At 46.1% G+C, this 12,670-nt stretch overlaps 1 protein-coding gene across 10 annotated transcripts in view; it reads right to left on the reverse strand.

Annotated features, from left to right (window-relative positions):
* LOC119943608 (putative leucine-rich repeat-containing protein DDB_G0290503) overlaps nt 1–8,506 on the reverse strand; it is a 62,096-nt gene extending 53,590 nt beyond the window's left edge. For 5 of the 10 annotated variants that reach the window (XM_038764703.1, XM_038764705.1, XM_038764702.1 and 2 more), the window contains exon 1: nt 8,422–8,505. The gene's annotated coding sequence lies outside the window, so the exon portion shown is untranslated. Of the gene's footprint in view, nt 1–2,894; nt 2,912–8,421 lie in introns of those variants that run through there. The other 5 variants (XM_038764700.1, XM_038764699.1, XM_038764704.1 and 2 more) reach the window with 3 other exon arrangements.
* Between the last annotated feature and the right edge of the window lie 4,164 nt (nt 8,507–12,670).

The raw sequence follows: 12,670 nt of genomic DNA on the forward strand, positions 1-12,670 counted from the left end.
CTAACCTAACCACGACTAAAAAGGCTGCTGATCCCCAATGTTATGTTTGGTTCAGCCAAATCCTACATGTACTGAGTTAAAGGCCTTCTAATGTCACTAACAATTCATTGCTCAAGGAGAAGAAAATGGTCATGGCTTCTAAGTACTATACATTACTCAATGCAGCAAATTAGCTTTAATCACTAAATGACTCTGGATGATTGTTTTACTGCATTCACTATATGAACCTAGTACCAAGAATGAATGTAATTTCAAAAACTTTGGGAATGAGTCTCATTTTGGGTGGTTTAATGTCCTACAGGCTACAAAAGGTGCACATTTTTCTACATTAAACAACATTTTGATAACTCTAGTGGAAAAGTTAAAATCTCAGATGATTCCCAAATCTACATCTCCTTCCCTGACCTCTCTCCTTCACTGCAATCTCGCATTTCCTCTTACCTTCAAAACCTATCTACTTGGATGGTCTATGGACACCTCAAAATAAACCTATCTTCCCCAGCCCCAAACCATGTCCTGCTCATCACTGTAAATAATCCACTCTTCTCCCTGCCTCACAAACCCATAACCTTGATGTTATCCTTGACTCATCTCTCTCATTCCACACACATGTTCAATCCATTATTAAATCCTGTCGGTTCTATCTTCACAACTTGGCTAAAATCCACCCTATCCTCTCCATCCAAACTGCTACCATGCTATCTAAGTGCTTATCCTATGCCACCTTGACTATGGTACCTGCCTCCTCGTTGACCTCCTGGTCTTCTATCTCTCCCATCCAATCCATACTTGCATGGATCATCTATCAACAAAAACTTCAGTCTGGGTCTCCCTACTCTTCAAGAACCTCCAATGGCTGCCCATCCAACTCCACATCAAACAGAAACTCCTTACCATTAGCTTAAAGCAATCAGCTCACCCCATCCCACCTTACCTAACCAATGATCTACTACGGCCCAGCACATACAATCCACGGCTCTGGAGCCAGCTTACTCACTACGCCCTGATCTCGTCTTATCTCGCTGCCCGACCCCTTGCCTATATCCTCCCCCTAGCCTGGAACTGCCTTCCCCTCCATATATGCCAGACAACTACTTTCTCCACCTTCAAAGCACAATTAAGCCCTCTTTTCCCTGGCTTGCTCTTCATTCTGTTTCATTTATACACTTGGATCTGTGACCTGTGGACACTTGATATTCACTCCATCCCTGACCCCATAGCCCTTACATACATAACTTTAAACTATATATTACAAATTATTTGTTCCTATTCATTGTCTGTCTCCCCCTCTAGACTGTAAGCTCATTATGGGCAGGGAATGTGCCTGCTAATTCTGTTGCATTGTACTCTCCCAAGCACTTATTGCTCTGCACATAGTATGCACTCAAATACCACTGATTGATTGATTATCCTTCCTTTAAAATAAGGGAGGTGTTTAGGATGTGAAGGCCTGGCCCACACCTCCCTGGATGGGACAGATGCACACTGATGATTCATTCAGTCAATTGATCACTGCTGACACCCTGATAATTACTACTGAGGAGTTAGTCTAGGAATAACGTCACACTTTTCAAATAGGTTATTTTAAGATGATTTGTACAGAAAAATGCAAAAGCCCGTGCTAAGGACTTTACAGTGACCCCATTTCTAATAAGCAGTACCTAACATGCACTGAACTCATGACCAAATTGGCAAATAGAGGGAAAAGAGACCGAGTTGACACAATATGATGAATACGAAAAACAAGAGAGCATGTAAATACCAGATGGGGCTTCTAGACAGATCTCAAGGCAGAGAAAGGTTGATCAGTAAATGCTCCCCAAAATAACTTGGTCGTCATGTGTTGACAACCGTTTGGCAAGATGAAAGTTGGAAATTTTCCGGACTAGTTAAAAAGACACTTTGATCAATGAATACAGTCCCCAAGATTCATTCATTCAATCGTATTTATTGCACGCTTACTGTGTGCAGAGCACTGTACTAAGTGTCTGGGAAGTACAAGTCAGCAACAAAAAGAGAACGGTCCCTACCCAACAACAGGCTCACAGTTTAGAAGGGGGAGACAGACAACCAAACATGTAGACAGGTGTCAAACCTGTCAGAAGAAATAGAATTACAGCTACATGCACATCATTAACAAAATAGAGTACTAGGTATGTACAAGTAAAATAGAGTAATAAATCCATACAAATATATACAAGTGCTGTGGGGAGGGGAAGGGGGTAAGGTGAGGGGGATGGGGAAGAGGAGAGGAAAAAGGGGGCTCAGTCTGGGAAGGCCTCCTGGAGGAGATGAGCTCTCAGTAGGGCTTTGAAGGGAGGAAGAGGACTAGTTTGGTGGATATGTGAAGGGAGGGCATTCCAGGCCAGATGATAATAATAATAATAATAATAATGGCATTTATTAAGCGCTTACTATGTGCAAAGAACTGTTCTAAGAGCCAGGGAGGTTACAAGGTGACCAGGTTGCCCTACGGGGGATTGTAGTCAATCTCCATTTTAAAGATGAGAGAACTGAGGCACAGAGAAGTTAAGTGACTTGGCCAAAGTCACACAGCTGACAATTGGCGGAGCTGGGATTTGAACCCATGACCTCTGACTCCAAAGCCTGTGCTCTTTCCACTGAGCCGTGCTGCCAGATGACCCACTGAGGATCGGATTTCTCTAACCCAGATTCAACTGAGTCTGGGGGCTTCATCAACAATGTCACCAAGACTAAAGGGAGAAAGAGTGGGGAGAGGAGTTGATGTGATATAAACAATACCAGTTGGGTAAAGGAGAACTTAAAGCCTAATACTCAACATTTAAGGAGTCATTCTACCTGATCCCTAAACCCAGTAGACACAGTCCCGGGGTTTCAACCCAGTGTCAAGCATGGCCAGAGAATAAACTAACCTCTATATACTGCCCGGGCACTGGAGAGCCATCTTGAATGAGATCGTTCTTCTTAAAATTCTCCAGAACTGCCACTTGTCAAATTGGTTTTGCTGATAAGCATTGCTGACTGGGAAGACCTAAAGCATCATTTCCACATCTGGGCCTTTAGCCTATTATCAGCTCCATAGTTTACAAGTAGGGAGGGAAGGTTTGGCTACGTCAACAAAGCAGGCAGAATCATGCTGTCACATGGCCCAGAACTCCCCAATCATCAGGGATCCACGTCTGAGGACAGGAGTGGCTTCTCTTTCCACCGCTTCTCCCCCTCCAGGGATGTGTGCAGAAGCTCACCATGCAAACTGTCACAAATGGTCAAGCCTAGAGCAGGGAGAGGCTCAGGGGCAGATGCCTCTGCTGCTCTGGTTATTTATCCGTTAACTGTTATCTCTTTCCCTGTGTGTCTGACCTCCACCAACTTTTTAGATCGAGTCCCTTGTGGGTCTGTGTCCCTGTTGCACAGTGTCCTCGGACATTACCCTGGTGCTTAGTACAGTGTCCTGTTAAGCACTTAATGCCATCGTAATTTTTATAATAGTCGTACTATTCACTGATCTGGCAGCTTGGGGGGGTACTTCTGGGAAAGATTTGCAGCTGAATTTTATGTTTGGTATTTAAATCTAGAGATGTTTTGTTAGTAGGGCATATAAGATTTAGTCAAAAGATCATCATGTCAGAATAATATTTTATATCCTCAAACTAGTAGTAGTACCTTTCAAAATTAAAATGATATTTTTTCAGTGTGCTGACCTATATGCATTTGTAAAATACTCTCATCTGTAATTGCTGTAATCATGGCATTATTAGGGCTGGGATCATCACTATTCTGTCAATTCCATTCTAAATGACAACTGGATGAATGAAAGTCACAAAACTAGAAAAGCAGGTCAGCAAGGCATTAGCTCTGTTTTACCAGGTGTGAATGGAATTTTTTAGTATGACACCGTTTTTCATGCTGTTCTGGAATTCACTTTATACTCCCTTATATTTTATTAAGTGTATTTAGCTATTACCTAGTTGCATTTAGAGAAAACCATTTTCCATTTGAATCTTGGAGAATTATTTTTTCCTTTAAATATATGACAGTATTTGTAATTCTGTGACAATCTTGCTGGTGCGTTTTCTGCAGTACCAGTGAAACAATTTTAATGGTGCCTTCTTCAAACACCCAATATTTAAAAGTTTTATCCATGGGTTACTTTTAGTTTTATTTCTACATTAGAAAAACTGTCCTAATTCAGTAAAATACTAAGACATATCCAACCAATAGAGAAACAGCTTTGTCAAAACGCAAAAACTGTTTATTTTGAAAGGCTTTTTACTTTTACGCCCATACCTCTTCAACCAAGAATTTTTCCCTAAGTAGAGCTATACAAATTCATCATTCCATTTATAATTCTATCATGACTGAGCAGTGCTTAAGAGCAAAACCCTTTGTTGGCCCCAATTTCCTTAAAATTATGTATGGCAGAACCAACTACCCTGCCCTCTTTAATCTATCTTAATCCTGGATGAATTTCTTTCAAAAATTATAGACTATCCTGCTTTTCAGTCCCTTTTATCCCAGATAATAACCTTCTGCAAAATGCTACCTTCTTCAAGGCTGTTTAAAACTCATTCAATCTACTAGGAAGATTATCAGAAAACTCCTTCAAATGATAGTCTGAAAGAATAATGTCAGTAGTTCAAAGCAGAACATTTTCTTAAAAATAAAAAAGGAATTCTGGTCATTTTACAAGGCTTCATATTAATATTTATCTTGTGCCTAAAACATACAATACAAATAATGTCCAAAAATACAGAAGCTACCAAGAATTTAAAAATGGCAATGACCAAATTTCTACTCTGATAATTCGACACACATCCCTCTTTCATGACAAGAAGTCACTTCTAAATTTCTGTTATTCCAACAGAAACATGGAGGGGTGTATTTCCATTTTTCAGCTCTAAATTTCACAACTCATCCCAGTTACACTTTCAAGAATTCTTAGGGCTTAGAGTAAGGGTATGCCTACCAGATGTGAATTGTGAGCTTCGCAAGACAGGCACGCATTTTTTTTAAATGGTATTTTTTAAGCTCTTATTATGTGTCAGGCAAGTACTCGGCACTGGAGTAAGACATAATCAGGTTGGACGGAGTCCATATCCCACATGGGGCTCACAGCCTTAATCTCCATTTTACAGATGAGGAAACTGAGGCACAGTGATCACATAGCAGACAAGTGACCAAGTCAGGATTAGAACCCACATCCTTCTGACTTCCAGGCCCATGCTCTTTCCATTAGCTCATACTGCTTCTCTTTGACTATGCTTTACTGATAGCACATTCTTTCCAATAGCCTTCATTTTGGAATAAAGTCCTTCTAGACTGTGAGCCCATTGCTGGGTAGGGGCCGTCTCTATATTTTGCCGACTTGTACTTCCCAAGCGCTTAGTACAGTGCTCTGCACACAGTAAGCACTCAATAAATATGACTGAATGAATGAATGAGTGAATAAAGTCACCAAATACGAAGAAGGGCTGAACCAGTTACTTCAGTTACAGGGGCACAAAGTCCCACTGCCATGACACCCCCTTTCTCTGTCTCAAACAAACATAAAAACTGAGGGGAGCAGATGAGTTGGAGATACACATAAAAGATGCACAATGGAAACTCCTCAAATTCTCAGTGTGTATGAAGTCCCGAGCATAAAAATCCAAGGATTGTCAGAGCCGTTTCATGTTCACAGTTGCTCCAAAATGTCTGGCCTTCCATAGGCAGAACTATTTTGAAGCAAGGTCTCAATGTCCCTTTCTCCCTAAATTTCAGACACCCTCAAACGAACGTCTCAGCTGCCTTAGCAATGGCTCTCTACTTGTGATTGGAAAAAAACACTCATGCAGATTCCTTTTCCAATAACATTCCTTTTATGTTGAAAGTCTTAAGTACTTTATTATCTTAGAGCAACAGTTTCCTTTCTGCCTATTTCCCTAGTGAACAGGGAAACTGTCATACTCTTCCCTCAGAAGACTCATTATGGCATCTCATACCCTGAACTTTACTTTCTCCTTCAAAAAGAAGGGTGGACCTACCTGTTCATCTTCCCGGTCAAAAAAAATGAATGTAAAACATCAACATGGCTTGTAAACTTTTATTACAAAAGAGCTGTTAACTATTCAGAAATATACAGAGTACACGGTAGCAGGGTGTGGCAAGAGTTTTGCTCCTTCCCATACAAGAGACAGCAAGTCAGGTAAGCCCTAGAAAATGTAGTTGCGAGAACAGGAAAAACAACTAGTCTTGCTGCACATGACCTCCATTCTCTCCACCCTCCCACCATCTTGACATTCTTTGGGACAAGAAAGATTACTTAATGCAATGACTTACTGGTAAAATACCTAGAGGTTGAATAAACACAAGAATTTATACCTCAGACCAAGCTGGTGGCTGAAAATTAAAATGAACTACTGCAATACCTTGATAAGCGAGCCCACTGTTGGAAAGGGATTCTCTCTGTTGCTGAATTGTACTTTCCAACCACCTAGTACAGTGCTCTGCACATAGTAAATGCTCAATAAATACGATTGAATGAATAAGCGATCAAAACCAAAGAAAAAAAAAGACCACACAATCTCTGAAGCCTCAGGGAGATATTTTAAAGCCAAATTAGTAGGGCCAATTAACACTTTAGTAGTAAGAAAATGGTAAATTGACGGTCTGCTTTTTGGAGAAAACTCTATTAAAGGCTCCCAGTCACTTTGAAGTAACACATTTTCTAGGGGTTTATATCGTCACTACTTATTATTCCTGACGATCAAAAAGTTAAATTTAAATACACACAATTATTATTATTCTGTTGGTTCTAATTGTTATAAATCTATAAACAAGTATATGAACAAAATGTGATGTTATTGTGCCCTATTTACCAAGTCATCCTACATCTGACTTTTTTAATGAAATCTGTTAAGTGCCTACCATGTGCCATGCACTGGACATAATCCCTGTCCCATATGGGGCTCACAGTCTTAATCCCCATTTTATAGCTGAGATGGCTGAGCCACAGAGAAATGAAGTGACGCGCCCAAGATCACAAAGGAGACGACTGGAGGAGCCGGGATTAGAACCCAGGTCTTTCTGACTCCCAGGCCCGTGCTCTTCTGGTAATCAGCCCTTTCATATTCCCTTCAAGACAAAACTGTTTACATTTTATAAGTCATGCTGTGCACCTCCCACAAGCAAAAAAGGAAACAAAAATCCAGACTCCACAGTAGTCTACACCGTTTTGAAAATTAGAAGCAAAACTATCAGATTCCAGTTGCCTGCACTGTTTTGAAAATGAGATACATGTTTCAGACTCTCCAAAGTGACTTGATCAGCATTTTTCGGTTACTACTTAATAATAATGATGGCATTTATTAACCGCTTACTATGTGCAAAGCACTGTTCTAAGCGCTGAGGAGGTTAAAAGGTGATCAGGCTGTCCCAGTGGAGGCTCACATCTTAATCCCCATTTTACAGATGAGGGAACTGAGGCACAGAGAAGTTAAGCGACTTGCCCAAAGTCACACAGCCGACAATGGGCAGAGCCGGGGATTTGAACCCATGACCTCTGACTCCAAAGCCCGTGCTCTTTCCACTGAGCCACACTGCCCCTCCTTCCTCTCCCCCTCGCCCCCCCTCCATCCCCTTCTAGACTGTGAGCCCATTGTTGGGTAGGGACTGTCTCTATATGTTGCCAGCTTGTACTTCCCAAGCGCTTAGTACAGTGCTCTGCACACAGTAAGCTCTCAATAAATACGATTGATTGATTGATCCCCCCGTCTTACCTCCTTCCCTTCCCCACAGCACCTGTATATATGTATATGTTTGTACATATTTATTACTCCATTTATTTTCCTTGTACATATCTATTCTATTATTTTAGTTTGTTAATATGTTTGGTTTTGTTCTCTGTCTCCCTTCTAGACTGTGAGCCCACTGTTGCGTAGGGACTGTCTCTGTTGCCAACGTGTACTTCCCAAGCGCTTAGCGCAGTGCTCTGCACACAGTAAGCGCTCAATAAATACGATTGATTGATTGATTGATTTAAAACTTCACAGAGCACATCACAACGTTTAGATGGTTTCGCTGCTCGTCAACTGCACTGTATTTCAGGTCCAGTTGGGCGACGATCTTCACATGGCAACGAGTACGAGGTCACCGGTTAGCAGCTCTAGGACGATCAACTCAAAGTATCCCGATAGGGAAGAAAGGGCTGCGGCTAGCCTTTCCATCGACCGTCACCGTACGAGCGGATCCGATTCCATCCCGAAATAACTCGTTCGCGCGAATGCCACCGGGCGCATCCCTTCTCCCTCTCCCCGTCCAAAATAAAAAAAAAAACACCACCGGCAAAGCAGTATCGCCAGGCCACTGGGGCCCCAAACCGGTGAGCAGTGGTCCCGCACTACTCGGGCTAGAAAGCAGAAATCGCCAGGGGCTGTCCCCGAAGGGGACGCTCCAGCTTACCGCTGCCGGGTGTGAGAGAGTCCAAGTAATCGAATAAAATGCGCCCCGCCACTCGCTGCTTCCACTTCCTCGCTTTCCTAGCCGGGCGAGGGGAAGGCTCGGAGGCCGGGCAGGGGGAGGCGGCCCCGGGCAGGCCCTCCCGCCCCCAATCAATCAATCAATCGTATTTATTGAGCGCTTACTGTGTGCAGAGCACTGTGCTAAGCGCTTGGGAAGTACCAGTTGGCAACATATAGAGACAGTCCCTACCCAACAGTGGGCTCACAGTCTAAAACGGAGCCGGCCGGGCGGGGCGGCCGAGGCCTGGGATCAAGACTGCGAGCCCGCTGTTCGGTAGGGACTGTCTCTATGTGTTGCCGACTTGTACGTCCCAAGCGCTTAGTACAGTGCTCTGCACACGGTAAGCGTTCAATAAATACGATTGATTGATTGATTGATTGGGGCCTGGGGGGCGGGGGCGGGCCGAGTCCGACCGTCCCCTCGGCCCTCCGGGGAGCGACCACGGCCTCCTAGCAACAGACCGGGGGGAGGAGAGAAGCGAGGACCAGGTAGGAAAGCGGCCCCCACCTACCTGTCCGCATGGCTGGGGTTGGGCTTGGGGAGGGGGAGTGGGCAGGGAGGGGCGAGGAGAAACAAGTGTCCCGGGCCCGGCTCCCGGATCCTCCCGCGGCTGGAGAGGCGGCGGTGGCTAACGCGCTGTCCCCGCCTCCTCCGCCCGGCCCCGGAAACGCCAGGGCCGCCCCCTGCTCCTCCTCCTCCTCCTGCTCCTCCTCCTCCGACCCTCGGCGCCCTCCCCTTCCCGCCCCCTTCTCGCTCCCGCCGGAGACAGACTGCCCCGGGCCTGCAGGGCCGCGCCACCGAGGGCGGGAGCGGGGACGGGCAGAGGGGAGTCAGCCCGTTGCTGGGTAGGGACCGTCTCTATATGTTGCCGACTTGTACTTCCCATGCGCTTAGTACAGTGCTCTGCACACAGTAAGCGCTCAATAAATATGATTGAATGAATGAGGGGCAGGGAGGAAGAGAGAGTGGGGAGGGGCAGGGAGGGGGGAGAGAGGGGAGGGGCAGAGAGAGAGAGGGGAGGGGCAGGGAGAGAGAGAGGAGAGGGGCAGGGAGGGAGAGAGAGAGGAAGAGAAGGGAGGGAGAGAGAGGAGGGACAGGGAGAGAGGAAGAGGAGGGAGAGGGAAGGGGCAGGGAGGGAGGGGGGAGGGAGACGGAAGGGGGAGGGAGGGAGAGGGAAGGGGCGGGGAGGGAGAGGGAAGGGTCAGGGGGGAGGGGGGAGAGAGAGGGAAGGGGCAGGGAGGGAGGGGGAGAGAGAGGGGAGGGGGGAGAGAGAGGGGAGGGGCAGGGAGAGAGAGGGAGAGGAAGAGTAGGGAGGGAGAGAGAGAGGAAGAAAAGGGAGGGAGAGGAAGAGGAGGGAGAGAAGGGGGAGAGAGAAGAGGGAGGGGGGAGAGAAGAGGGAGGGAGGGGGGAGAGAGAAGAGGGAGGGAAGGGGGAGAGAGAAGAGGGAGGGAAGGGGGAGAGAGAAGAGGGAGGGAGGGGGGAGAGAGAAGAGGGAGGGAGGGGGGAGAGAGAAGAGGGAGGACGGGGGGAGAGAGAAGAGGGAGGGGGGAGAGAGAAGAGGGAGGGGGGAGAGAGAAGAGGGAGGGAGGGGGGAGAGAGAAGAGGGAGGGAAGGGGGAGAGGGAAGAGGGGAGGGGCAGGGAGAGGGGGGGCAGAGAGGAAGAATAGGGAGGGAGAGAGGAAGAGGAGGGATAGGGAAGGGAGAGGGAGGGGAGGGTCAGGGAGGGGGAGGGAGAGGAAGAGAAGGGAGGGAGAGGGGAAGGAGAAGGGAGGGAGAGGGGAAGGAGCAGGGAGAGAGAGGAAGAGGAGGGAGAGGGGAGGGGCAGGGAGAGAGAGAGGAGCTATAATTCTATTTATAATTCTATTTATTCTGATAGTATTGACACCTGTCTGCTTGTTTTGTTTTCCTGTATGTCTCCCCCTGCTAGACTGTGAGCCCGTTGTTGGGTAGGGACCGTCTCTATAAGTTGCCGACTTGTACTTCCCAAGAACTTAGTACAGTGCTCTGCACACAGTAAGGGCTCAATAAATACGACTGAATGAATGCATGAGCGAGGGGAGGGGGAGGGAGAGGGGAGGGGCAGGGAGAGAGAGGCGGGGGAAGAGAGGGGAGGGGCAGGGATAATAAAGTGCTCAATAAATGCCATTGATTGGCTGAAGAAGAGAAGGGAGAGACGGGGAGGGGTGGGAGGGAGAAAGGGAAGGGGCAGGGATAGTACGCTCTCAATAAATACCATTGATTGAAGGAGAGAAGAGAGGGTCAGGGAGAAGGGTAAGGCGGGAGTAGATGACTCCAGACTATAAAGGACAGGGAGTGTGTCGGTTATATTGTACTTCCTAAGTGCTTAGTAAATCTATCGTATTTATTGAGCTCTTACTGTGTGCAAAGCACTGTACTAAGCGTTTGGGAAGTACAAGTTGGCAACATATAGAGACAGTCCCTACCCAACAGTGGGCTCACAGTCTAGTATACTGCTCTGCACCCAATAAGCGCTCAGTAAATACGATTGACTGACTGAGTGATGAAAGGAATAGGGAGGAGGGGAAAGGGAGAAGGGAGGGGTGGGAAGGAAGTAAATGAAAGGAATGGGAGGAAGGGAAGTGGGTAGGGAGGGAATAGACCGAAGGGCATAAAGAGGAGAGGAGGGGCAGGGAGAAGGTAAGGGAAACGAAATAGACTGTAAGCCCGTTGTGGGCAGGGATTGTTTCTATTGCCAGATTGTACTTTCCAAGCGCTTAGTGCAGTGCCCTGCACACAATAAGCCCTCAATAAATACGATGGAATGAATGCCGTTTTCCTTTGGCTAGGCAGCGTGGCTTAGTGAAAAGAACACGGGTTTAGGAGTCAGGGGTCGTGAGTTCAAATCCCGCTCCGCCACTTAACTGTGTGACCTTGGGCAAGTGACTTCTCTGCGCCCCAGTTACCTCATCCGTAAAATGGGGGTGAAGACTGTGAGCCCCACGTGGGACAACCTGATTACCTTGTATCTCCCCCAGCGCTTAGAACGGTGCTTGGCACATAGTAAGCGCATAACAAATACCATCGTTATTATTATGCAGAGATACAGAGTGTGGCAGCCGGGCCCGGGGGAGGGGAACGAGGAAAGAGCGCTTAGTACCGCAATTTGCACACAGTAAGCGCTCAATAAATACTATTGAATGGAAGAAGCCCCTTGGTGCGGGACTTTGATGTCCGCAGTTGAGGTCACTGGCGCTCCTCCCTGTTGACTGACACCGTAAACTTTGTCTCTCCCCGTATGTGTTTAAAAGCAGGCAGGTGATCGGCTGGGCCGGAGGGAAGGGCTGCGACTGTTGACTTGGTATTTCTCGATCACCCGCTGAAGGGCGAGTCACTTTACTCGACCTCTGGAAAAGTGCAATAGAAGCAAAAAGTGGATTCCCCGTCCTCAAGCTTCGATCTAATGAAGAAACAGACAAATAATTTACAGAGAGGAACAGCAGTAGAAAGAAGAAGCAACAGATGAGCACACTACATAAGGATAAAATAGCATAACACATACTTACAGTATGGAAAATGTGTACATATGCTAAGGAGGGGTACTCACCTCATCTCTCATCCCCACGGAATTTATGTAACATATTTTCATAAATTATTGCTTCCCCTACCTGTAATTTCTTTTATTGTCTGTCTCCTCTGCTAGGTTGTGAGATTGTTGGATAGGGATTGTCTCTGTTGCCGAAATCCAAATGCTTAGTACAGTGCTCTGCACATAGTAAGCGCTCAAATACGATTGAATGAATGTTGAGGGCAGAGATCGTGTTTTATATTGTACTCTCAAGTGATTGTATTGAATCTATTTTACCTACCCCAGTGCGTAGACAGTGTTTGAAACATAGTAAGCACTTAACTAATATCACAGTTATTATGAAGTGCTTAATACAGTGCTTTACACAAGCACTCAAATACCATTGATTGGATAGTTTTGTGTCCTTAGCACTAGAGATGGTTTTGGGGTGATAGGCTGGGAGTTGGGGGAGTTGTCACAACAATTCTGGTATTTATTGAGTGCATATTATATAGTAATAATTGTGGTATTAAGCACTATATGCCAAGCAAATCGGGTTGGACGTAGTCCTTGTCCCACATGGGACTCACCATTTTAACCCCCATTTTACAGATGAGATAACTGAGGCACAGAGAAGTTAAGTGACTTGCCCAAGGCTACAGA

This window comes from Tachyglossus aculeatus, chromosome 22 (genome assembly GCF_015852505.1).
Source record: "Tachyglossus aculeatus isolate mTacAcu1 chromosome 22, mTacAcu1.pri, whole genome shotgun sequence".
Classification (NCBI taxonomy): Eukaryota; Metazoa; Chordata; class Mammalia; order Monotremata; family Tachyglossidae; genus Tachyglossus; species Tachyglossus aculeatus.